At 38.4% G+C, this 26,928-nt stretch overlaps 1 pseudogene across 1 annotated transcript in view; it reads right to left on the bottom strand.

Moving 5' to 3' along the window:
* Positions 1 to 1,148: 1,148 nt before the first annotated feature.
* LOC311584176 (interferon-induced GTP-binding protein Mx2-like) overlaps positions 1,149 to 26,928 on the bottom strand; it is a 125,727-nt pseudogene continuing 99,947 nt past the window's right edge. The window contains exon 2 of the transcript in view: positions 1,149 to 2,265. The product of the transcript in view is annotated as an interferon-induced GTP-binding protein Mx2-like (transcript). The remainder of the gene's footprint in view (positions 2,266 to 26,928) is intronic.

The raw sequence follows: 26,928 nt of genomic DNA, 5'->3' as shown, positions 1-26,928 counted from the left end.
AAATGTGCTTATATTCAGTGGCCACTATGGAAACTTATTAAATTAAATGTCAAGTATCTTTCATCATGCAGAACTATCATGATGGCGTGACTGAGCAACATTGAATTAAATGTAAACAGATAGAGAAATGAGTTGAAGAGAGGAGGAACAAAAACAGATTTGAGGCAGAGCAGTGGACGAACTTAAAAGCAAAAACATTTTTAAATAATTTAACTTTTTATTGACAATAGATTCTTTATAATAGTTTCTGATCATGTTTTCTCTCCCTCAAGTCCTGTTAGATTTTTTTTTAAGAGAAAAAAAAAAGGAATGAAGTAGGCAGTCTCCAAGACGATGGCCCATTTGTTCATATACACATGTTCTTGGTAGGGTGCACAAAAGCAGGCCACTGAAAAGGTAGAAGGTAGAGTGGGAAAGGTACTGAGGGTAAAGCCAGTGTCTCATCAGGAAAGTAGCATCATCAACCCACCTGCTTCCTGCCTTTGGAGATCTTCTTCCCCTTCCTCATCACAGAACAAGCAGAGTCCTCCTTCACATCTGACTGCTACCACCAATACCCACCATGTCAAGGGCTAAAGGGTGGTGGTATAGCTCCCAGGACAGTATGGGGACCTTCTGTCACTGATCAGTGTCCAGGAGTCACAAGGAAGGACACAGCCAGCTTAACCATGAAATTTGGCTAGCAGGCAATGAGCCTGAGACAGCCTTGCCAGTCACTCCTTCAGGAATTTCCTCTTCTCACTGGGGTCACTGTGTTTGCTCAGGAGCCAGCGGCAGGAATCCCTGTCCTGCAAGAGCTGAAGTATGCTCTTCTGCAGCTGCTTAGCAAACATCTTCGGGATGAAATACTGGACGGTCTAGGGGATGTGGCTGAAGATGCGGTGATGAGGCTCCCGCCATGGATGAGTTCTCCTCTCTGATCTACTGCAAGGCTCCCTTGTTAACTTGGTCCTGACAGTCGATGCTCTATCTGGAAGTGAAGTCGGATTGACCTGTCTGCTTCCTGTTCTTGTTCTAATCAGATATCTTCAAGTTTGGACTTGGTAGTTCTGTGGAGGTTGAAGAACTCCTGAAAATTGTTTCCAGAAACACTTGAAAAGGCGACTCGTGTCATTTCTTGTTGGAAATTCCCTTTGATCTCCTTATTTCTATAACAAGAGACCATTTCGGAGCCTGTTGAATAGGCGGCATTCTCCCTCCCCCACACTCTCTTCTCCTTGAACTATGGCATTGATATCCAGGTTAAAAGTGTTGTTATTTTTGGTCAAGAAGAAAGTTTTTGCACTGTCGTCTTCCGGTGTGTCTGTGCTGTACTTCCATAGCTATTCACTGGCGCTCTGGTAAAACCCCTTTACTTGATTTTCTAACAAAGGCAAAGATTTACAGATGTGTGAGATGAGCTCCGTGGTCAGACTCTCTACCAGGCAGGGCACTGTGGCCTTCGCATTCTCCGGAAGAATTCTGAAGTGTGGGTGTTCCTTGAAGAAAGCTTGTTCCTTCCGCAGAGCCTCGGCTAGGCTCAGCTGCTCCTGCATGGCCTGCTGAGCCCTGAACTTGACTATCACATAGCCCTTCTTCAGGTGGCTTACCAGGTCCCAGACCACATCAAGGACCTTGTATTCAGTACCTCTGTCCACCAGATGGGGCGTGGTCAAGATCCCTGTGGACCTGTCCCCTTCAGGGTCCGCCTTCTGAGCCATCATGTTCAGGGCCTCCGTGGTGGCAATGTCCACATTGCTGGAGACCACCACCAGGTGGATAGTCTCCTGTTTTGGGATGTGTATCCTGATAAGTCTCTTGATCTGGTGTCCTGTGTCTACAGGCTGGTTGCCTATAGCCACCGTGGTAATCCCAGACTGATCAATCAGAGTCAGGTCTGGAACATTCAGTGAGTTGACATCCAGGCTAATGAGGTTATCACCGATCTCCAGCCCTAGCCCAGCAATGAGGTTCTGACCTTTGTTAGTGGCCTTTTCCACCTATGAGGGATCAGAGATCTCCACTTCAACGTCATCATAGGTGACCTTGCCTCTCCACTCCTTTCCCTGAGGCAGCTTCTTCAATTTCAGCACCAGAGGGCACCTGGGGACAATACCATTGCCTTTGGGGAGGACCACTCCTGACAGTGCTTCCAACACAGAGTTCTTCCCTGAGCTCTGGTCCCTGATGACTACTATGGCAGGCAGGGCCAGGTCCTACTCCATAGCCAGGGCCCGCAGGGGATTGATGAGGTCAATGCAGGGCTGTACCTTGTCCTTATAATTCCTGATGAGGTTGATCACACACTGTCAGTTTCTCTCTTATAGGCCATTCCCTCCATTGGGCAGCACGTCACTGGTGAGGAGACTGAAGCAGGGCATCTGCTTTCTTCCGTGCTATGAACCATGTTGTATTTCTTCTTCCAATTGGCTCCCCATTCCTCGCTTGGTGACAGAGAATCCCTCCTGGATCCTTTCCACCGAACACCATACCAAATCTACACCCTTTCATTCTCTCCCTCATTAGAAAGCACACAGACAGCTAAAACAACACTTAAAGAAATGCTCAACCTCCTTAATCATCAGGGAAATGCAAATCAAAACAACTCTGAGATTCCATCTTACACCCATCAGAATGGCTAAGATCAAAAATTCAAGCGACACCACATGCTGGCGAGGATGTGGGGAGAGAGGAACACTCCTTCATTGCTGGTGGGAATGCAAACTAGTACAACCACTTTGGAAATCTATCTGGTGCTATCTCAGAAAAATGGGAATAGGGCTTCCTCAAGACCCAGCTATTCCACTCCTTGGAATATACCCGGAAGATGCTCCAGCACACAACAAGAAAATTTGCTCAAACTGGAATAGGACAAAACAAATGAATGGAAACAAAAGCAGCTCTAGAAAAGGTACAAGAAATACATAGAGATGCAGACCCACTCATTCATTCACACACACACACACACACACACACAGAGAAATCACATGAAAACTCAAAATTGGAAACCATAATATATGAGCAAAAGAACTGTAAGATTAAAAAAATACTCAAAGTGCCATGAGATAAAAACCATACAAATATATACATGATATATTTGTTGTACATATAATGTTTATATATATATGTGTGTGTATGTGTGTGTATTCATATTATTTATATATGTGTATTAGTAACATGTATGTTATTTATATAGATGTTATATAATATATGTTATATAAATATAATTATGTATGTATGTGTATGAATGTATATATATATGTATATATATATACATATATATGTATGTTCAAGGCCTTCCCAGGGTTTACTGTTATTTTCAGCTGGGATAATTAAGAGTGAGACACAGGTTAATCAGTATGTGCAGCAAGGAGGAAGACATTCCAGCACACTTCTGCACACTAAAGTCATTGTAGACAACAATAATGTACTATACATGCTGTAGATGACAAAACACTCAAAAATGAATCTTGAAAGTTTTTACCATAAATGACAAATGTTTGTGAAAACGGGCATGCTTAACCTGATTTAAACATTGTAATATATATCACAACATCACTTGACACCACATTAATATTTATGTATCCGACAAAAGAAAATTTAAAATTAAAATAAGAATAAGGCACAGTTGATTCTCCTATAAGATCTGGAATAAATCCAGGAAACATTTAAAGGGAGAAATGGTGAAGAGAGCAGGAAGGAGACATGGGAAGGAAGAAATCCACACAGAGAGACAAGGGTTTTAGATTAGGGATGTAGAAGGATAAAGGGGTCTGGGCTGCATGATGCCCAGGACAGGAGCCTGTTACACATTGTTTAGTCACTGAGTGGCAACAGTGGTACAGGGCAGAAAAAATGCCTGTATTAGTGTGTATACATATTCTGGTATTTTCACAACATGCCCAAATAAAGAATATCTGTGAACTACATTCAATTCATGCATAGTAGTCATTTTTAGAAATTAAAATATGATAAAAAGAATACATCTTAAAAGAGTTCTGTCTTGACAATAAATCTCCGACTTTACTTATCTTCCTTAAAATGTTCCCTGATAGCCCACGAAGTTGAAACCTCTTACTGTCAGACTCAAAGTGACAGGATAAGTTGTTGTTGCTGTTGCTGCTGCTGCTGCTGCTGGTTTTAGTTTTGTTTATGTGAATGTTTTATGTGAAAAGAAATAACTGATAGAAGGGTTTCTAAATACATGCGTGTGTGTAAACATACGATGTTTTTTCCTTTGTTAGCGTCTTGCATTCACATTCACCATTCAAGAGAAATCACTGGCTCGTTCAACCATTCTTTCAGCAAGTCGGTAATGAGACTGTTCTATCAGCCAGACACAATTTTCTATAGTAGCAATCACAAGATGTTTAAACAGGTCCTGACCTCCCAGCCTGGAATTCCTACACAGGAAAAATAAATGATTAAAGTAGAACGCTGCGGTCTGACTGAGATTGCAGGGAGGACCACTGATGCATCATACCACTGAGGGCAGAGCTGTTCACCTAATCAATGACTTCATCCATATAACACCCTGTCACTCTCACTGTAACGACTTCCATCCTCATAGATTGGGGTGTCTTCACTAGGCTGGATTTATTCTCATGGCTCAAGTGCTTCCGATTCACAATGCTTTCCCTTTACTTTTCATTTCATTCATGGGTTGACTTTGCACTGCTTCAACATAGCCGAGCTAAAACTGCTTTCCGTAAATCTTCTCACTGTCTGCACGGGTCCATTAGGGCGTGCCATAAGACACACTTAATCAAGGCTTGGAGGGTGAAAAGGAGGCAACAGCCATCCTCATAGGAAGTTCATTGTGAAGCATCAGCGGTCACCACGGCTCTTCCACCTTGCCGGTTACCTGCTGACTTTGCTCAAAGATTGATCAGCAAGCCAGACCTGTAGCTCCTGTCAGTCTTGAATTTTATATCTGTCCTGTGTTCTTAGTAAACACATGGCTAAGACTAGTACTTCGCTGATGTGTACAGGGCCTCTGGTGTTCCAGGAAGCAGTTTATCCAAAACAAACACTCTTCTACATCTGACCAATTAGGATTCATAGTGCGTCCCTTGTCCATCCATGACAGGGCCAGAGGCAAAGCCCCATGCTCACATCCCTCATTGTATAGAGGATTCGATGAGTTTCTTACCCCCGTTGGTGATTAGGAACAAAATGCTTGTTAACCAAACTTCAAGATTCTCTTTCCCAAGGTCCTTGATTGAGACAACAAGCATACCACTCCATTCTAAAGGCTCCCTCAGGGGAAACCTTCTTACTTCTATTCCATGCCCTTCTTCAGTGCACTCCTCTGCTCCCCTTTTCTTTTCTGGTCCTTACTCTCCTCTCTATAAATGGAACTCCTAGAATAGACGGATATCTCAAGGGCACAGCTTCTTTCTGATGCAAAACTCCCTCCCCACTCCCTTTCCACTAGTCATTTTTGTCAAAATAAATGTGGCAAGAAACAAAGCAATACAGGCAAGGAAGACATCTAATTCCACTACAGTGGGAGGAGGAGATGAGCGTCATTCAACCCAATTGGAAGTCCAAGGGTGAGCTGGGGAAGGCACTAGAGGATATGTGCCCATCGCTGGGTTTTTCCTGCAGGTGCACGTGTTTCTTTGTGATGAGTGATCTCTTTTTGCTAACTGATTCCTGGAAATTATTCCCAAAGCCCCACTATGCAGGAGAAAGGAGACTTACTCCTTCCATGCTCACATTTCAATGAGATGATTCTAAGGTCCCTGAGAAAGGCATTTCCTAGATGATGTAACAGACTATAAGCTACAAAGTTGCCACATGTTTTAAAGAAGTAAGTAAATGTAGAATGTATACATCTAAATAGCCTAATGAAAATGGTTTAAGAAAAGAGATCTCAGGCCACTATCAGGAGTGAAGTACTGAAAGAGTGTCCACCAGCTCAGTTCACTGTGAAGAATTAATGACAACACAGTAGTCAGCACTATGCAGAGTTGTCCTGGGTCTCTGACTGGCACCTAACACGCCACCTTAACTGACAAAGTTCACCTACAGCTTCTTAAATGATAAATTTTCAGTATCTTCAATCAACCTAATTGAATAAAAGCACAATAGCCTTCTATAACATAAATGCTAAAATAAAGAGACTAAACTTGAGATAAACAAATATATAAAAGGTTTTCAACTATTTCTACAACTCTTTTATACAAATTAGTTTGTCAAATGCCCCACTGTCACATAGGAAGAGTAAAGGGGAGAAGGCTTTTTAAAAGATTTGCCCTCCTTTTGAATGGCTTCTCCTCACATCCTGAAAACAAGTTCTCCAGCTAAATCCTTGTCACTAAGATATTCTGATAATCATTGGATGCCAACTGACATTTGGTCATTGCCTCTGTTTGCCACCTTTATACTCAAAGCACACTGTGTTTCTGCATCCGGAATGATGCCCATCCACCACACACCGGCTGAAGTTCATTACAAAACAGCTTTCTTCTTCCTACTCACAGACTTCAAATTCAATCAAACCTCATGTGCCAGAGCCGGTTCTATTTCTGTTTGCTGATTTGTGTCTTCATAACCTGCTGTAGAATACTGTTAACAGCCACAACTCATCTCCTAGCTTTAGAGTTTTTTCCTTTTAGCCAGAATTATAAACCAGGAATGTTAAAAAGTCAAGCTAAGCTAGAAAATGTAGCAGATCCCTGACTCTGAAAACATCAAAGACTCTTCTTTGATACAAATACACACAGTTTGAATCCCTAAGCATGGACATCAAAGCCTTCCCTTCTTCATGCTAATCTCTCCCAAGATTTTAGTCTTTGTGGTCCAAGAAGTCACAGAAGGAAGGACAATTATGTACATGCATGGCTAGGAATATCTAGGAGCTCATGATTAGCAGTTTCCATGCCTTACCAGGTAATGAGATGCAAACAACTAAAAGTAAGAGAGAGAGGAATAAGAGAATAACAATCAAAGCCATAATGGTCAGAAAAACCTTTCTGCTCAACCACACAAATGGGGAGCTCAGGAGCTGGTCATTTTTTCTTGGTTTTATTACAGGAATACTTACATATGTATACTTATGTCACTCACTTTTTCTTTCTCTTATCATTTGATGATTATTGCACATATAATTATAAGACTTTTTTGGTTTTATGAGGCAGGGTGTTCCTGTGTATGCATGGCTGTCCTGGAACTTGCTCTGTAGACCAGGCTGGTCTCGAACTTATAGAGATCCACCTGCCTGGCAATTATAAAACTTAAACATACAGCTGAACTCTTGATTCAGCTCAAACTATCTTTGAAAGATTTGGTAGACTATGAGTGAATCAAAAAATGAATGGAGGTTGTGCAGCAACATAAAACACAATGGGCAACTTTTTATTAGGAATAGTTTTTCATCACACTGAGGCACATTGTTATTACCAATGTTGCTTAAAACTTAAACAGTACATCAGTTTGTCCAGTCTCTCTGGGTCCAAATCCTATGGCCTTGGTGGTCTCCCTGTGGAGCTCCCGACCCCTCTGGGTCCTTTCATCCTCCCTACTCTTCTCTACAACTCTAAGTAAGCTTTCTAAGGTCCAGCTCCAAGTCCTATATCTGTCTCAAACCACTGTTTGGTGGCACCAACTAAGGACAATGCATGTAGAGTACCTAGACCCCATGTTCAGATGTAGCTGATGGACAGCTCATGTTCCATGATAGGGTGGGGAGAGAGGGGACTGCTTCTGACAGGAATTCTGATGCCTATGATTCGATCACTGCCCCTTGGGGGCCAGCCTTGGGGCTACACAGAGGAAAGGAATGCAGGCTACTCTGATGAAACCTGATAGACCATGATCAAATGATGGGGGAGGAGCCCCCCCATCAGAGGGGAGGGCAATAGGACAGAAGAAGGAGGGGGAAGTGTGGGAAGTGGAAAATAAAAGCAAGGGGATAACAATTGGGATGTAATATGAATTAATAATAATAATAGGAGGAAGAGGAAAAGGAGGAGGAGGAGGAGGAGATGATGAGGAGGAGGAGGAAGAAAAAGAAAAGAAGAAGAAGAAGAAGAAGAAGAAGAAGAAGAAGAAGAAGAAGAAGAAATATAAGATAAAAAGATAAAAAATTGAAGTGACATAAAGCCCCTTACAGATAAATATAAATGTAGTATTAATGGGTCTTCTTGGATGTTTCAGTGCAGTTTTTTTCTTTCAGTGTTGTCTCCTTTACAGAGATATCAGGTGCTTAAACATGTTGAGGTTGGTAAAAACAGGTTAGAACTGAGTTCCACCTGATCTTCTCATCACCCCTTGTCTCTGACCATCTATGATATTAGTTGTCTCCTAAAGCACAAGGTAGACTGAACATTTCTGATCTAATAAAAAATTTTCACCCCAAAATACAATGATCTTAAACTACTTCTCTAGGAATCTCATCAAATGGCCAAGGAATATTAATCATTAATCATTGACGCTGAGATGGAAAGTCATCATAGGTTCAGGCATAATTTTTATCTATTTCAATAAAGAAGCTAAGGAAATTAATCAGAAGACACTCTTCATTAGATAGCCTGTTTTCAGAGTGCAGAGTGGCCCCTCTTGTTCCAGAGCCTAGAGGAAGCTTGTCACAAACTGCTGTTGGTGCAGTTGTACAGTTTCCTTCAAATGAGAGCTTTATACTCACCCTTTGAATGGACTGTGCACTTTCTTCCCTGAAAAGAAGTATAGTATGTGTCTTCACCCACTGAATGATGGGCATTAATTCTATTGAGTCATTTTTGCTTATGCACATTAATGAATTTTTAGGCCCCATTCCTATTACCATATTGCCACTTCATTATATAGACTCAAACCTTCAGAGGAGGAAGAAAAATTCTTCCCACTTCCTCATAGGCAGATTTTTTTTGTCTTGCAGCAGATGTGGAGTTTTATAATGTTTTTCTTTTTTCTTTTTTCTTTTTAGCAAGTTGTTGATCCTCTCCCTGAAGGTAAGTGTGAAAATCACCATTAATTTCCTGAATTTAATGACTTCTCTGATAAAAAACCTATGTTTATACCTCTTTCTTCCCAATCTTTGAGCATAAGTTGTTGTTAAATTCTTTTTATCGTAAAATATTTTTAATATCTTATAATTTATAAAAATAAATTCTTTCTTCCTGAGCTAATTGTAACTGATATATGCTAAGAAAGAAAGTTTTGAGATCGAGAATGGTTAGAGGCTGTGTGCTCACCGAACATAAAATCATGTGTTAAGCAGTGTGGATAAAGAATAGAGGGGCCCCTCCACCAAGATTTAAGAGTGTAGCGAAACGAGCTTTGTTAGAGGCTTCAGCCTGCCAGGACAGTGTACCAAATGGAAATGGCTTAGAACCAAAGATGTGTAATCTCTAAGTTCCAGAGACTGAATCAGAATTCTGGGTGCTGGCAAAGCTACCCCGCCATTCTTAAAAAGGAGACTTCTTACTTCTAGCCTATACTTTGGCAATGGTCCTTATGGACACATCATGCTGGCTGTGTTGAGGTCTTCTCCCTACATGTCTTCATCCCTTTCACTAAGTCAGCAGCACATGTATATATTTGTATCTTCTTTTATAAGAATATAATGGATTAGAGCCCATCCTAATGACTTTTGAAAAGCTCTTACTTCAAGATAAGTTCATGGTCTATGTTACTGGGGGTTAAGACTTAACATATGTTCTTGTTTTTTTCTTCCTTTCTTCCTCTGTCTGTCTTCTGTTTCTCTCTGCCTCTGCCTCTCTATCTGTCTATCTGTCTCTCTCTGTCTGTCTTTCTATCTGTCTCTCTGTCTATCTATCTGTCTCTCTGTGTCTGTCTGTCTCTCTCTCACTATCTCTCTCTTTCTCTCTCCCTCTCGGTCTCTCTCTCTATCTCTGTCTCTCTGTCTGTCTCTGTCTGTCTCTCTGTCTCTGTCTGTCTCTCTGTCTGTCTCTGTCTCTGTCTCTCTCTCTCACTACCTCTCTCTTTCTCTCTCTCTCTGTCTCTCTTTCTATCTCTGTCTGTTTCTCTCTCTCTGTCTCTCTGTCTCTGTCTGTCTCTCTGTCTGTCTCTGTCTCTGTCTGTCTCTCTATCTCTTTATATCTATCTATCTATCTATCTATCTATCTATCTATCTATCTCTATCTCTTGCTCCCCCCTTCCTTTGCTCCCCCATGCTCATATAATAAGCCTCTCCATATCATAAAAAAATGATAACATATTTGGGGAGAGCTAGTCAATCAACAGCATCAGTCAATTGGGGGTTTGATGCTACTTCATGCAGAGGGAGCAGTGAGCATGAAGCCCCTCACTCCAGGAAAGAAGCATTACTAAAGGGTATACAAGAGTGCTCTCTCGATGGCAGAAAAACAAGGACAGAGAAGAGCACACAGTGTGATATGCCCAGGGAGAGATGAAGTGGATGATGAGTGACAGCAAAATGCTGGCAATGGAAAGATAGCCAATTGCTTCAGGATGACATATAACAGGATCTGATTTCTATTTCAGAAAACCACTTTAGGTACAACCTCTGTGGCATAGATTACAAGAGGTAGGGGGGTCTATAAATTTTTACATAAGTTAAAGACAAAATATTTATAGCCTGTATTTTTTAAAAGGCTATCACCATTATCATAAAAGTACTAAATTCACTAGGGAAAAATGACTAACCTAAAGAAAATAAGAAAGGAGTGTGAGTGAACAATTCATGGATGACATGTGGATGTGGCTGCATCCATGAGGTCATACAATTTTACTAAGCCTCATGGGGTTAAAAGACGGAAAAAATTTTCATGCATTGAGTTTTAAAAGTTTGGCACTATTCATTATTAATAACTGAAATAGGTGAAAGAACTCACTGCTATTGGAACTCTGACTAAAGCTAAATACTTTAGTATTAAATTTAGAAATTCTGCACAATATTTAATATTTGAAATGTACTTCTTCCATATCTATCATTTTGGGTAGTTATGTGCCCAAAGATGTATGTGCCATGGCATTTAATAAAGTTATATCTAAGTATACATATAAAATATACATATATTCATAGAGAACATATGTGTAAAAAAGAACTAATTTCTGTAAGGACATACCCAGAGACACAAAATAAAGAAGTAAAGATATAGAAAAATTTATACCACATAGCTATCTCTGGTGAATAAGTAGATTTGAAAATCACCAAATTAAAAATTGTTACCTCATTGTTTCCATTTCCTAAATCGGGACAATGAATCTTCTATACAGACAACAGAGAGAACTTAGTGGAGTAGACTGTGGAGACACGCTACCTGGTTTATGCATGGGTGACCTTGTGCAAACTACATGATTTCTTTGTATCTCAATTTTTTATCTGAAATATGAATAAAGAACCTGAAATTTCTTATGCATTGTTGTGGCTATATCTGGTAATTAACTAAGTGCTTATAATTGTATAAGCTTACATGTGAAGATTTCAAGGTTTTGACATCAACCCTAGCACTCTACTTCTACTGTATATTTTAAGGTATTTCAGAATTTCCTTGTGATGGCAAGGAAAGAGATTTTTGCCCATTTAGGAAAATAAGAATAACAGTGAGTGCAAATATAAATTGTCTAATTGTACTATTTCAAAGGGGGATACTTTCTAATTATTTGAATAATGAAGAAACCGAGAGAAAATAAGGGGCTTTAAGTTTCAGGATTGGCTAGGATCAGAAGAGTTTGAATCACGCATCAGTGAAGAAACATCTTTAGCTGGATTAGATCCTTCACTTAACTGTGTCGAAAGAGAAGAGCATGAAGCATGAAAGGCTGCTTAGAATTCTGCAGTTGCAAAGTATCTCTGAGGCTGAGAATAATCTCTGAGGCTAATGCTTTCTGAAAGGAGGGACACACGGTGCGCTGGTTGTTCCAGGTAGACTTTTCTGTTCTTGGTATTTGGCTTGACTTCTAAGATGAAACCAAAACAAGCGTTATCTATCATGGCTTTAGCAATTGTTTGTATCATGGAAAAAATGTGAACTAAAATGTTTAGAGAGGGAAAGAAACCAAAGACCTAATAATATTAAGCCTTTACTCTCAATTATCGGCATGCATGGTTAATCCACGGTGAAGTAGCCAGACTAAGGATATAATATCAGGAAATTCAGTTTAGTTTGGAATTCAGATAAACAACAAAACACTACCACGTCCTCCCTGTATACAGCAAGCACAGGAGCTGTATGGTGCTTGTGCTTGGGTTCAGGTATCCTTTATTCCTGAAACCTAGAAAGTAATAAGATGTGCTGTCTCTTCCACATCCCTAAAATACTCAGTAGTTTCCTGTTGAAAATGAAAAAGTAAGAAAAGCCATGCCACTAAGCAGTGACCAGTCCGTGGAGGGAATTAAATCCTGCTACTGGTACATCCCACACTCTGATGGTAGGAATATATTCTTAAGGTTATCTCAAATATTTGTGTTAAAGAATGTTCCCTAATAGCCCCATTTCTGTTCACGTGAGGCACTGGCTTATTCTAGCTTCTAGCCAACTGTGAGACACATATGTCTTCCAGGGAAACAGAGCAATTGTTTTGTTTCTCAACTGTTGTTGTTGTTGTTGTTGTTGTTGTTGTTGTTGTTTTGCTTTCCTTTTTTTACATACATATACATATATATTACATACAGCAAGAAGAACCATGAAACAATCAGGAATTATATAAATTACATAAATTTTAGTGTTTTAGCTATTTGTATTTGGCAGCCTTAAAGAAAACATCTTTCCTATCTTGATGAGTCTAAAATTCTTAATGAAAATCAGTATCTGTCATATTTCATCTATGTCAACTTAAAATATCTATCTAGAGCTAAAAACATCTTAACCCCTAACCACTTAACCTCAATTCTAAGACTAAACTATCTGGTCTTCATCCCTGTCAGAGACTTGAGAAGGAATAAAACTTAATTACCTGAGTATACTTGTAGAGCAGGTTAGTAGTTTTCCAAATGAGATGATAGAAGTGGTTTGCTGCCTGAACACTCTACAACCTGTAACTTTCTATAACTTTGGAGCATCATCCTTAGCCTTCCAGCTCAATATATATGGCAATGTAAGGTTTGACACTGTAGCATTTCTAAAAGAAAACACTGGATTCGGGGGAATTTTACATTACATCCAGCAATGGTTTGTAGCTAGGGAAAAAAAAAACAATTAGTACAAACAAAAAATTAAACCCCCTCATGGAACAAAAGAAGACACAAGCATCAGAATGAAGGCAACTGAAAGAAGGGAGAAGTATGTACAAATCATGTATCATCAAAAGGATTCATATTCCTAATATAAAAGGGACCTCTATAATTCAGTGACAATAACAAACATACAGCTCAATTTGAAAATGAACATTAACAAACATTTCTTTTTTTTTTAAGTATAAATAACCAACAAACATATGAACCATGATTGACCTCCCTTCTCCTTACTACCCAATGGTACATCACCTCACACCCACTGTGTTAGGTACTAGACATATTTGTGAGGCAGGAGCTTACCATGTCTTAGCAGAGTTGGGCCATCCATCAAATCTGCCTGCATCCAAGCTTGCCCATTTTTAGGCAGAATTCTGTCTGTGGCAGAAACAAAAACAATTTGCCCAGTGGCTTGTTTGCCACATTTGAAGCCATCTCCATAAGAAGGTTCTTCAATGCTCATCATTTTTAAGGTCTGATAGGTGTTGCCAGGAGTTAACCTGTCTTGTTGTCAATCTTTAAACCAAGAAAAACATCTTTAAATGTAGGTACCTGAGGCATTTGAAGACCTTATCTATTTTACCTTATATATCTATATAGTCATATCTATCTGTTAAACCTAGGATGTATATTCTTGTGATAAAAATAGACTAGTAATTGACATGACCATGATTTAATCAACTAAAAATTAGCTTTTATTACTTAATTATCCTAAACAGCCTGCAATATCACTTTCAAGGTATTGAAAGTAAATCTTGTATTATAATTGGGTTTTATTAGTACAATACTTCATATTAGAGTAGAAATATATATATGTAATATAATATATAATTATATATAATATTTGTGAAGAATAATCTTAAAATTGAATTCTATACCAATGTGTCAAAATTAAACTTATTTTGCATCAATTATAAAATTCTATACCAATGAATTAAAAATAACCTTATCTGTGAGTAACAACTGAGGCCTTAAATTCAGGAGTAGATTCACTAATCTACTTTTTGTTCTATCATCCCTATATATTCCTATATCCCCTTCTTTCTTTTCTTTTTTTAAGGCTTATTTATTTATTATTACATATACAGTGCTCTGCATACCCATATCTCCATACCTACAAAAGAAAGATAAAGGAAAAGAAAGACATCCCTTAGTCCAACCTCATTTTCTCTCTGTATAAAACCAATAATAACTTATAACCAACTCTCAATGAAAATAAGCATCTGTAGTCCAAGGAACAAACAAAAACCTCCCCAATGATCCTTAGGGGAAAAGGGGCATCATTCTCTTTAGGTTTCTTCCAGCTGATTTGGGGTGAATAACACCTTTGTAGGGGCCCAAATAAAATTGGGGAAATAGGTTAAACAAGACAGGAATAGCATTTGTGGTACAGTTTCTAAATGTTGAGAAATTCTAGCCTTAATTGGAGTCCTTTGTGAGACAGTATGAAATACTGGACCAATTGGGATCAGCAGATTCTTCACAGCTGTCCTGGGAGCTGTCCTGTTGTGATGAGTAACAGCAACTGAAGTGCCTGGGGCTGGAACATGAAGGATGCAGGATGTCAGTGACCAGCATGCTGAGAGGAATGAATCCTGTCAGATCTAGTCCAGCATCAATGTCTGCTTCTTTTGTTCTGAAAACAAATAATTTCTCACAAGCACTATAAAGTCCTAAAATTATAAATATATTAAGTGCTCAGGATGCACAGAGCAATTAAGGCTTGTTCTCTGCTCCTTTGTATGAACAGAAGTAAGACATTTGCAAATCTTCATCTGTGCCATAGGAAAAATGACATCTAATAATAAGTCACAGTGATTCTATGACCAACAAGAAGCCTTGTCTATGCATAGACATTCATGTCTCAGCCAGTTTAAAAGTTATTCCCCTGTAGTGGGATTAGCAATATAAGTTAACTTCTTGTTCTGCTATTTGAATTATTTACTTCCTAATTCTAAACTGTTTTTAATAAAGGGTTCCTGGCAAATTTTGTCCTTTTGCGACTGTGGTGTTTGTCTCTATTTTTCTCAATTTGTTCCCAGTCCTTGAAAATGGCATAAAATTAATTGCAACACTGAACTTTAAAGTGTGTCTATATTGTTGGTTCCTCAACCTCTCTTTCTCTCTCTCTCTCTCTCTCTCTCTCTCTCTCTCTCTCTCTCTCTCTCTCTCTCTCAGCTTTGATGAGTGAAAACATTTTTCAGCCTGATAGTTGACTTTCCTCCACAGTCTTAACAGAATTTGGGTTCTTTAAGGGTTTGTACAATTTACTATTTTGTTCTAAGGCACTCTGCTTTTCCAATCCTATAGTGCATTTCAGCATTAGACTTTCTTTAGTGCCTTTGATCTTTGCCTGAAAAGCAGTCATTCATGCCTGACATAATCTGTCCTGTGACCATAGAAGCCACCACACTGTCACTGTCTAGTAAACTTCCCCTTAGAAGAATTTTCTTGCCAAGTCATAAAGTGGCAATATCCTCTTATAAATAGACTCTGGACTTTCTTGGCTACAACAGTCTCCTCTGTTGCACGTACCCACTTGCAAAGTCAGCAGCATTATGTAAGTTCTATTGTGTTGGAAGCTCCACTTTCTGACTTTGAGTGTTAGTCTAGCAAACAAACTGCTTTATATATGTCAAGCAAGAATCAATTTCATAGTGATGCAATGAGTGGAATCGGTATCCCCTTCACATCATGAACTGGCTTGCTTGCATCTCTCGCAATGGTGGAACACATTACAAAGGATCTTTCATGACTCCCAAATCCAGATCACATAAATTTATGCTTCTGTTCATTTTGCTTGGGATTTTCCCCATAAGGGAAATCAGATGCAATGTAAGATGACTAAACTTCCAAGAGTGCTGTACTAAGGGAGCGAGCTGACAAGCAGCTCAGCTGCAGACCACACAAGTGAGCCACAAAGGATATCTAGCCTGTTTCCTCCTTCATGACATCTCACTGGAGCCATACAGGAGACTCGAGGCTGAAACCAGACGCTCATACCTTCCCAATCTTCTGACATATAAAATTATGAGCATAGTAATATGGTTTTCCAACCTACTCAGGTGGGAATAATTTTCTTTTGTCATAGCAATAAGAATAATATATGTCTGATTCTTATGACATGCATAGAAAGAATCCCTGCTTCCCACCAAGGAAAAAGTTACTGCCATAGAGACATTTCATCACCATAAAATAAAACTACAATATTGGAAATATATATACGTGTGTGTGTGTGTGTGTGTGTGTGTGTGTGTGTGTGTGTGTGTAAGAAGGAAAAAATAGAGCTATTGAAAATATTCAAATGGAAATTGGGAAATAAAATATAATTTTAATGAAATAATAGCAGCATAATCAGAGGAAAAGACAAGTGAACTAAAACAGGGCAATAAAACTATTGAAAATTGGGTCACAGAGAAAAACAACCAAAAAACTCAGCTCTTCACCAGTTTACCTGTCTTGTGTGAAGCATTATTAATGTAATGTGAGTGGATAGAGTCTTAGAAAGCAAAAGTTTGAGAAAAGAAAAATGTTGAAGAAATAACTTTTGTAATATCAAATCCAATGAAAACTGTAATCCTGGAGATTGAAGCATCTGAGAGAAAGCCTGAGGAGAAAAAGGGAAAATTTGAAATCAACAACAGAGAAGTTCTCTCTCTCTCTCTCTCTCTCTCTCTCTCTCTCTCTCTCTCTCTCTCTCTCTCTCTCTCCTCTCCTCTCCTCTCCTCTCCTCTCCTGCTGTTGCTGCTGCTCCTGTTGTTTTATTTTACCAAAGGTAAAATATATTTATATAAATTGTTAAAAGTAAAAAAAAAAAAAACTATCAATGACACCCATGACAATTTTATCCCCATAATGAGTGTGATCTTAAATGTGAGAACAAAATAATGACTTTTACAACCCAAATGAGCCAAAAGAATTCATCACGAAAATAACTACAGTATAAGAATTCATAAAAGATAAATAACACTAGAGAGAAAATTAGATGATGAAAGTCACCGTGGTAACTAAAAGGATAAGTATAAGTATTATTTTGATCAATTGTTGATCCGATCATTGATGGTAAATAGCAAAAATAACACTTGTCAGCCTACATGCCGAGTCAGTGCCAGCAGACCAGAAAATCAACACAGAAGTCAGAGAGGCTTTCACACTATGTGAACAGGCTTCATTTCATGAACATACAGACTGCAAGAAGTTAAAGATCTGAAGAACCGTTAAATAATAACGCATTAACAAACAAATAACCAATAACTCAAAGTAGTGATAAAATAGAGCCCCAAAAAACTGTATACAAATAATAAGAAAACAAGCAGAAATAGAAAATACAACATAAATATTGTGATTAAAATCACACATGAAAGTACCGCAAATATAAAGGTCTATGCTTAAAATGAAAAGGCCAAGGACTGTCATAAAAAAATAAAAATAAAAGAACAAGATCCAGCTCCGTGTTTTTGGATAGAATAGGGGAAAATAGACTTAAAGTGAAAAGTATATATGTTTGTATGTATGTGTACATGTTCCTCTTATTTGTGTGTGTACATGTCTGATAAAACGGTTGGAAAGAAAAGTGGAACAGGGATACTCACATCGAACAGTAGCATCTAGAGACAAGTATGACGGGAGACACATATGCACAACTCACAGAGAAGACATAACAGTCCTAAGCATGATTCCATGAGCAACAGAAGTTCAAATTCCATACAACAAACACTGATGAAAAGTAGAGACTTAATCAAGCACACAGTTAGAACTGCTGGCGTTAGCGCTCCAGATGCCCAGAATGAGTCAGCACATGGAAACATTAACACCCCCAGTGCATTTTATCTGATTTGTATCTGCAGAATATTCCACCTCACAACTGCTGGATATAAAACGTAATTTCTTTTCAATCATGCATGAAACAGTCCCAAGTCTGATCATTAACCTCCACAGACACAAGTTTCTAAGCATATGGAAAACTGAAATCACGCAAGCAACTGGCAACAAAACCGACTTCTGAAAAGGATGTAAAAATAAGTAATATCTAAGTAAATAATCAATATTTTCATGAATCATGATAGAAAATAGCGATATTTTAAGTTGGCAGAAGGCGTAATACGTACAGGTGATATCTGCCTTCTTTGCTTATTACCCACATTATATATAATGGTAAATTGTTTTTTATATATTGATAAATGGTATTCAACTACACAGCTATACCAACTTTTTTATCATCCATTGGTTGGTTGGTAGATGAAAGTCTTTCCAGGAGGAGGGCTATGCTTGTACTAACGTGAAGGTCTTGCGTGGCCTTCTACAGTTTATTTTCTTTTTTCCAGAGTAAAATTCTAAGTATCTGAGCATTGCATACGATGTTTGCGGCACCTTGAATTGACTTGGCAACGTGTGTAAAAGTTACAGCTGCTCCTCAGCCTCACACCAGTTTAATAGGGCTAATCGATTTCCCCCTAGTTATTCTCTTTCTAGCACTGTGGTTTTCTAGTTTACTTTTTATATTCTGGTTACCCAGGCTACTGTTCAGCATTTCTTTAGATTTTTAAAAATCTGGTTGTTACCATTGCCAAGGATTTTAATCTTACCAGATGATAGACAGTAGAAAATGTATGGCTTTTTGTTACAGATCAGGTACCATTCCTGCATATTCTTAATGGTTTTGTCTATTCCAAATAGTGATAAAATACAAAACAAAAACAAAAACAAAAACAACAACAACAACAAAAAACCTCCATACGTATGCCCAATACAAAATGCTGGGTTAATAAAACCATTAAACATCCAGGACAGGTCAATCTAAATCAAAACATTCCAGATCAGGTTGTCAGAACAGAAGCAAAACTTGAATAGAAAACAAGCTTTTCAGCTTCTTGAGTGCTGTAAAACAATTAGACAATTGCTTGCACCTAATATATTCTTGGTCCCATCTGAAACAATGAAATTGTTCACCTAAAAAATTTCCCATCTCAAGTGGCCTCATTGGTCAGAATAGTTTTACATCCAGAGACCCTGGACCTGATTAATGTCTTAAATGTGATAACTTGCTTCTTTCATCTACTGTACGATTTGCTTGTCTCCTTCGCATAAACTCATTTCAGGTTTTTATTTTGTACCTGTTATTGATAATTTCTGTAAATTGTCTGCATCTTTGTTTGAATTTGCTTTGGATCTATAAATACCTTGCTGCGTAGTCCTGGGAGAAAGAAACCTTTATTCAATCATACTTAACAAGATGCTTGCCACTACTCAGTGCTCCCTTTTTCAATATGTACGTAAATTTTTAGATGGTTTCTTGATTGTTATTGTATTATCATCTCTTTTGTCTTCTTCAGTTTCCTCTAAAGCCTTTCAAATGATCCTTTGTTCATTTCTGGGGTTCACCTTTCACATCTCATCTCTGTCATTGAAATGATGTGGTGAATTTTCTTAACTACTCAATAATCTTTTCTGAGAGCTACACACAAAAAACCTTCAAATAATCATACACATACATTGAATTTGTGTCATTTTGTTCTGCCCTGATCCCATTCTTTGACAATTTTTCTGCATTATTATTGTTTTGTTGTTAATTATTATGATCATTATTTTATCTCATTATGATTCTTTACAAAGAAATTCTGACACTCATCTTTGCAATCTCTGTTCTTTTCATCAGCCAATAATTTACTAAAATTTTCATTTTGTGTGCTTTGAAAGCCTAATTATCTCAAGCATAATACCTCTTTTAACGGTTCGCTTTAGCTTCAGAGATATGCCAAACAGGAATCTTCAGTACCCCCAGAAGAATGGGGGGAAAGGGAGAAACAGTCCCAAGTGTTTGAGTAGATAATGCTATAGGCAAACATTAAGATCTGCAACTGAGCTAACCTTTCCAACCTATACATACACTTTGAAAAGAGAATGGTTTTTTTATTTATTTATTTTTGAGAATACCACACTATGTAATTTAATCCTATTTGTCTCCTTTCTCCTAAACCACCCCGCCCGCCAGCTCCCTAACTTTATTCTCTTGCTCACTGCTCCCATTGCTCTTGGTCTAGCTCAAAAGGGAAAAGTAAAACAGATCGTCTAGTTTGTGTTGACCAACTGACCTTGGGAATGGTACCTTCCCGGGAGGGTGGTCAATATACCATTGAATAAAACCTGACTGTCCCTCTCCTAGCAGCTACCAAACAAATGTAGTGACTGTAGGTTATGGGTGTGTTCTGTACCCACTCCCCCCTCCATTCTGCAGTAGTTCATGGCTGGAGCCTGTACAGGTGTGGTGTATGCTGTTAATCATCTCCGTGAGTTCCTAAGTGCACCTGCCCTGTCCTGTCTGGGAAACAGGAAATTTCCTTGAAGTTATCTACTGTCCCCGGCTATTACAAGATCCAAACATGTATACGCGTTACATTTAGACATCGTATCTAAATCTACATGCTTCCAAACGGATCCCTTCATTAAGACTGGTGATGTTTGCTTGTCATTCATTCTTCTAAATGTAATTCCTCTGTCTTGCCTAGGTTGTGCCTGCACAGCTTAGTTCCTTTCACCTTTGCATGATTATAATTTCATCCTCTGGTTGTTTCTCTTCACATAAATTTGACTTTTAGGTTGCTTTTTTTTTTTTTTTTTTTTTTAGGATTTTGGCATGAATGTAAATTCTCATCTTCTATTCCTTCTAGGTAGAACAAAATAAATGGATATTTCAAAAACCTACTCCCTAATTTTTCAAAGTTATTCACACAAAATCCATAAATTTCATAAAGTTTTAATGACTGTAGTGTGTGTGTGTGTGTGTGTGTGTTAACCTGTAAATTTGTAATCATGGAGATAAAAAAGAATGGATGATCGCAGGAGTTTCACTCTTTGATGCTTATAGCAAATATCTGACATTCTATGATAGTGCAGCACAGAAGTATTAAGGATGCTAAGGGTTAAGTTAACTTCCTTTTAAATTTAAACTGGGAGAGCTCTGGAATTCAATGACAGCTTCATGAGTAGAAATGATAAATTTGATCCTATCAAAGCCGAGACTCCTTCCTGAGACATTTGACATTTGAGAGATCAATCTTGACATTCAAGACATAATAAATCTTGATTCCTTCACAAATGTGAAAATGTGTCTACAGTCTCCAGCTTCAGCTCACACCTGTCTTCCGAGCAAAGTTGTACAGATGCATACAGACATACATATATATATATATATATATATATATATATATATATATATATGCACATATATAAACAGGTTGTTTTAACTCATACACATTTGTTACTATACTACTTTTTTTCATGAAGCATAAATTGTTTGGACTTCAGAACACTGACTTCAGGGGTGACTATAAATGAAAACTCAAAGATGACTTAGAATGCAGATGTATGAAAGTTTGTCAGGACATTCACACCTGTGTCTCACTCAGCATGTGGCTTTTGAGTGTGTGCTTTGTCACAATAATACAGCTTTGCATTATATAAACATTTATCAACACTGGAAAGTTTCTAAAACTTCAAATATGTAATTCACAGCTCTTAAAGGAGCACCCAGAATAGTGAGCTGACTTCCTACATTATGTGCTTTGTGTTGGCACTGTTTGGCATAGGTCCCTCATGGCAAATGTTTAGGAACTAAGGGGAAAAAACTGCATGCTGGATTAAATTATGAATTGTAAACTATTAGTGTCATAAGTGTGCTGTTAGAAAATAGGTCAACATGTTTGAGTCTTTCTACAGGGTCAGAATTGCAGGGAATTCATCAACTACATCAGGTACACCGGCATCAATTTCCAAAATAGTCTTAACGTCCCTTAGTATCTGGTCAAGGCCAATGAAAGGATTGTTTTAATTCCTGTCTTAATTAAAAATATTAACTCTCAGGTGACATACTACATATCACACAGTATATTATCTACCTGTATATATAAATGTAGGAGGATTAGCTGCAAAGGGTTAAAGAGACCACAGCCGGTTTAGGAAGTTTCAAGAAGTCCTAACTAGAAGCAGTTGGCTCATAAAGATGTAGAAAGAGAAACTCAGCTGGAGGTCTGTGCCTCAGGTTAAGCCACAGGAGCTAGAGTTTAGTTGAGCTTCGGGGCTGAGTTGAGCTGAAGAAGCAAGATGCTGGACCCAGGATGCTGTAAAGGGGAAGAGCAGGGCCTGCTGGGTGACATGCTGAGGCCCCTAGCATCATCTGGAGTTCTCCCTGCTAGCCACTTGCTGTGTGCACTAGATGGTTGGATGACACACTGGTAGGGGGCTGTTGCAATCACAGTGTTAGGCATCTTGTTTATGAAGTCTAAGAGAAGGTACCACACACCTCCCTCAATCTGATGTGCTTGATCATCAGCTCTTGAGCCTGTCTGTCCTAATATGATTTCAGTATATCTTTATGCTTCTATGGTACCAATTTTAATTTTAATAAATTTAAAGGCTATCTACTGGATCACAGACAACCTAGCAGCAGCCACATTCATAAAGAGAAATGGCTTGACTCTCCCAGAGGACTCTTGGGAACTCTACTCCCACCCATGCTTGGGTGTGGTTGGGGTGATTTTGTATGGGTCTTGTGTAGATCTTGTGCAGCTGCAATGAGTTCCTGGGTGCAGTCGGCCATTTCATATCCAGAAGACACCATGCCACAGCACTGACCTCCATTCTTCTACTGTTACCTTCTTCCTGCCCTCTCTTCTGCACTTTAGGTTCAAGCCAGGATGGTCTTAAACTTGTAGCAATTCACAAGCCTCTGCCTTAAGGGAACTAGGATTATTGCCATAAGCAACTATGTCTACATTTAAAAAAATTTTTTTAAAGGCAATAAAATTTTGTGAATATTTTCAATAGAGAAGAATCTTCCATCCTTAATCTATCTGTAACATGTGATCTGTTTGGGACCTACTGTATACATGGTGGCTATGAATGTAATGTCACTCTAACATTGCAAACATCACCATGGGATGTATTTCTGTCCCTGTTAATATTTCCATCAAACATTTTTAGGTTACTAAAAAAAAAAAAAAGATATGTTCACTGAGCTTCTAACTTGTGTAAATATAGCTGGGGCACAGCAAATGATTCTGAGGTTAAATATAGCTGTGCAAGGAAGGAAAAGGCATTCGTACCAAATCAGAGTTCTCTCTCACCACACCCACTTCTCTTAGTGATTCAAGCCTACGAAGCTCCTGGTATTGTTCCATAATAGCTCTAAGTAAAACACTCCTACACACTGTTCCAAAAGTTAGCCTGTTAAATGAAGCATTGTATAGTATACGCGTAAAGGAGCTTTTGAAAGTAATATAAGAAATAGTAAAAAGTATTATAAGTAACATAAGAAATAGTAAAATGAGATCTGAAAAATTACATATTCTTAATATGCATTTTAGCTCAATTTTCTGATCATGAGTATTCTGCTTTAAAAAAAAAAAACACATGTTGGGAAAAGACAAAGATAAAAAGTGAGTTTGATAAGGACTCTAACTATACTTTGAAATATAGTCAAGTACAAAACTTTACACATAAAATAATAGCACCTAATCTTTTCTTTCAATCTCAGAATTATAAACTCTCTTTACACCCCATTTGTTTAAATAGAAAATGGCTGAAATAGTTTTCACTCCTATAGTTTGGATAAGTAAGAAATAGAAAAATACTGAAAGTTTGAGTAACTGTTACACAAAAACATTAACATCAGTGAGTTACCATTGTGTCCTTAAGAAGTGGTACATTTAATAAGAAAAACATGTGTATGTACAAACACATATGTGCAGGCAATGAGAATAGATGTAATATGTGACCAGGAATTTGACAGAGTTGGAGAGAGGTATATGGGAGAATTTGGAAGGAGAAAAGTGGAAGAGAGAAATATTGTGATTAAAATATAATCTCAAAAACACTTTTTAAAAAAGTGTTTGGGGAGGGGGCGCCAGAGAGATGGCTCACCAGTTAAGAACATTTGCTGCTTGTTATCACGGAAGACTCAAGCTTGTTTTCTGAATTAAAGAAAAGGAAAAGGGGGAAAAGGAAAGGAAAAGAAATGACATGAGTGCTCCTAGTTATGATGGGGAAGAAACTTTATTATAGATATGTGGCAGAGTACAGCCAGAGGCAGAGACCTCCTGGAGAATCCAGAGTGGACACGGCCAGAATGAGCTGGGCCATTTAGGGAGAGGGGGAGAGAAAGGGACAGATGACAGTGAGGGACCAGATGCAGCAGCCAGGAGGCCAAAAGTACAAAGTAAACAAAATGGCTGGCTTATGTTAGAGACTGGGGGAAGTACAGCCCAGCCCATGGGATGCAGCATTGAGGGTAGGGGATAGGGTGTGCCACTCAGGAGAGCCCGGCAACAGGTCGAGAGTGAGGGACACTGGAAGAACTTGGAGGTCGGGCATGCTTTGGTATGTTAAATAAACACTTCAGCCATTTGCTTGCCCTGGGTTTGAAACGTTTTCCAACAACCTCATGCTGGATTATCAACACCTATTACTCCAATTGCAGGGAATCCAATACTCTCTTCTAACTTCCATGGGCTCCTTGCACATGCCTGGTGCACATAGACGGTCTCAGACACATAATCTACACATCAAAATGAGTACCCAGGTACTTAAAACAGAAGTTGCTTAATTATGAAGCGTAGCAAAGTTTCTCCTGTCTCATCATGGAAAAAAACTGACATTTCCAAAACTATACAAAAATCTAAACCATTGAACGTCTTCTCAAAGTGCTTGTCTCAGGAGTATTATCACTGTGTTACCCAGAAACGCTGCTCGAAATGATCCCTACATTCAGCAAGATTTAAAAACCACTCGGTCAGAAGCTGTTGCACTGGAATTTGCAGAGATACTATATACTTATTTTTAAAACAGTAAAAGACATTCAGCACCAATGCATTTTGTTACTCACACGTAATAGGAACAAGCTGTTTGATTTACTTAACTGAAAACAACTTTCTTCCTTATTTGTACTTCATACTTGATAAAAGCTTATGGAGGTGAACTTTAAATAGCTCTGATCTGATAAGTAAACTATGGTCTCTGAAAGGGGAAATTCAAAGGATGGAAACAATATCCCTCAGAACAGATGACGTAAGCAAAAAGAATCCCAATTGAAATGGGAAATACTACCCCGGAATAGTGCCATTTGGAGTACTTTGTTTTAATCAAAGGTGTCTATTTCTTTTGTTTCTTGTTGTTATTGTTGCTGTTGTTGTTGTTGTTGCTGCTGCTGCTGCTGTTGTTGTTGTCATTGTTGTTGTTGTTGTTGTTGTTGTTGTTGTTGTTGTTGTTGTTTGAGACAGGGTCTCTCTGTGTTAGTTTTGGCTGTCCTGGACTCGTTTAGATCAGGCTGGCCTCAAACTTGCAGCAATCCGCCTGCCTCTGCCTCCAGAGTGCTGGAGATATCTATTTCTTAAAGTTTTACAGGAAAGGCTATTGTGTACTATATGTGTGCTATGTGCACTGGAAACATTTCATAAACTCTAAATGACCCCTAAAACAGGCATTGTGTTATTATTTATTACATAGAAATCATGCAGAGTTCTTAACAAGAGAGGGGAGGGTCTCTCACTCACTGACTATAATGTACAATTACTAGGGGACGAAGAGAGAGAGCAAGATTTGTCTCCTAAGCTCTACACTAAGCAGTGACATGTGCCATCTTGGTTCTTTCCATTTCAGGGGACATGTGTAGAGCACGCTCAGGGGCTGTACAGACCCCTGGAGAGAAGACGGCAAGCCTTCACTCAACAGTGTTATATCCTATGGGGAAGATCAATGTTGACCAAGAAACAAATTCCACCAAAGAGAAATGGCAAAGGCAACCAAAATAACACATCTGTATATTTCATGCCAAAGCAGAATCTCAAGAGATGGATTGGATCAATTAGCTACTTGTCCATAAAACACCCAAGGCAAAGAAAGCAGACATAATTTGAAGAGAACATAGCCTACCCACTTGGTTGAATTTCTCCTTCACGTTAAGTGATGGTGAGAAATGTGATAGACTCTGAAAGCAGAAAGTTATTTATCTGTATTCCCTAATTAGGGCTTCAAATGATGGCCTAAACATGCTTCGGGGTAAATTAATCTTATAAGATGTCCCCATCAGTAAACAAAGCTTCTTATAGGGTTGGTGAGTAATAAATGATCAGGTGACTTCCAAAAGAGCTATGGCAGCTAAGGTGGCACTTCCCAGATCGTGACAATTGATCTGGGGTAGCTGTACAGGATCAAGAATTCTCTCTGTGATAGGGCAAAAAAAAAAAAAAATAGTACACTTTTGGGATCTGATAACTTGTCATTGAAGTCCTGGAAGAGGTCACAGAGTTTGAAATTACATTGAAATGAAGGGTTCCTAAATTAAATCAGATTTTTATGCTAAATAGAAATAACAATACTGGTTTCCATAGGAGAATGATGTCTGGATCTTCCTGGACATGGATATTCCTGACTTATGCTATGGTCTGACACTTTAAAAACCTATGTTATTAGACTTTAAAGAGTGAATTTTACACTAAAGGAAATTACTTTAAAAGTGCATATGCATATTTCTAAGGTTATTGTTTTTTAAGAGTAGTAAAAAGATCAGGGAAGAGGAAACCAATTACAACAAATAATGCTCAATATTGACTGTATATGCAACTATCATATTCAATTTGCAAATTATTAACTCAGTTTCTAACTGCTGAACTGACTCTCAATTACAGTGACTTCTAGACAAACCTGCATTGCAAGATGTTATCGGTTTGTTATAGTTTTTGTAAAAATCTCGGTCATAGACTTAGGGAAGGGGAATAGGGTGAAAGCAGGAGGGA

Source organism: Acomys minous (assembly GCF_964271855.1).
Source record: "Acomys minous genome assembly, chromosome: 15".
In the NCBI taxonomy this organism is placed as follows: domain Eukaryota; kingdom Metazoa; phylum Chordata; class Mammalia; order Rodentia; family Muridae; genus Acomys; species Acomys minous.
This window is presented reverse-complemented; position numbering and strand designations above follow the sequence as displayed.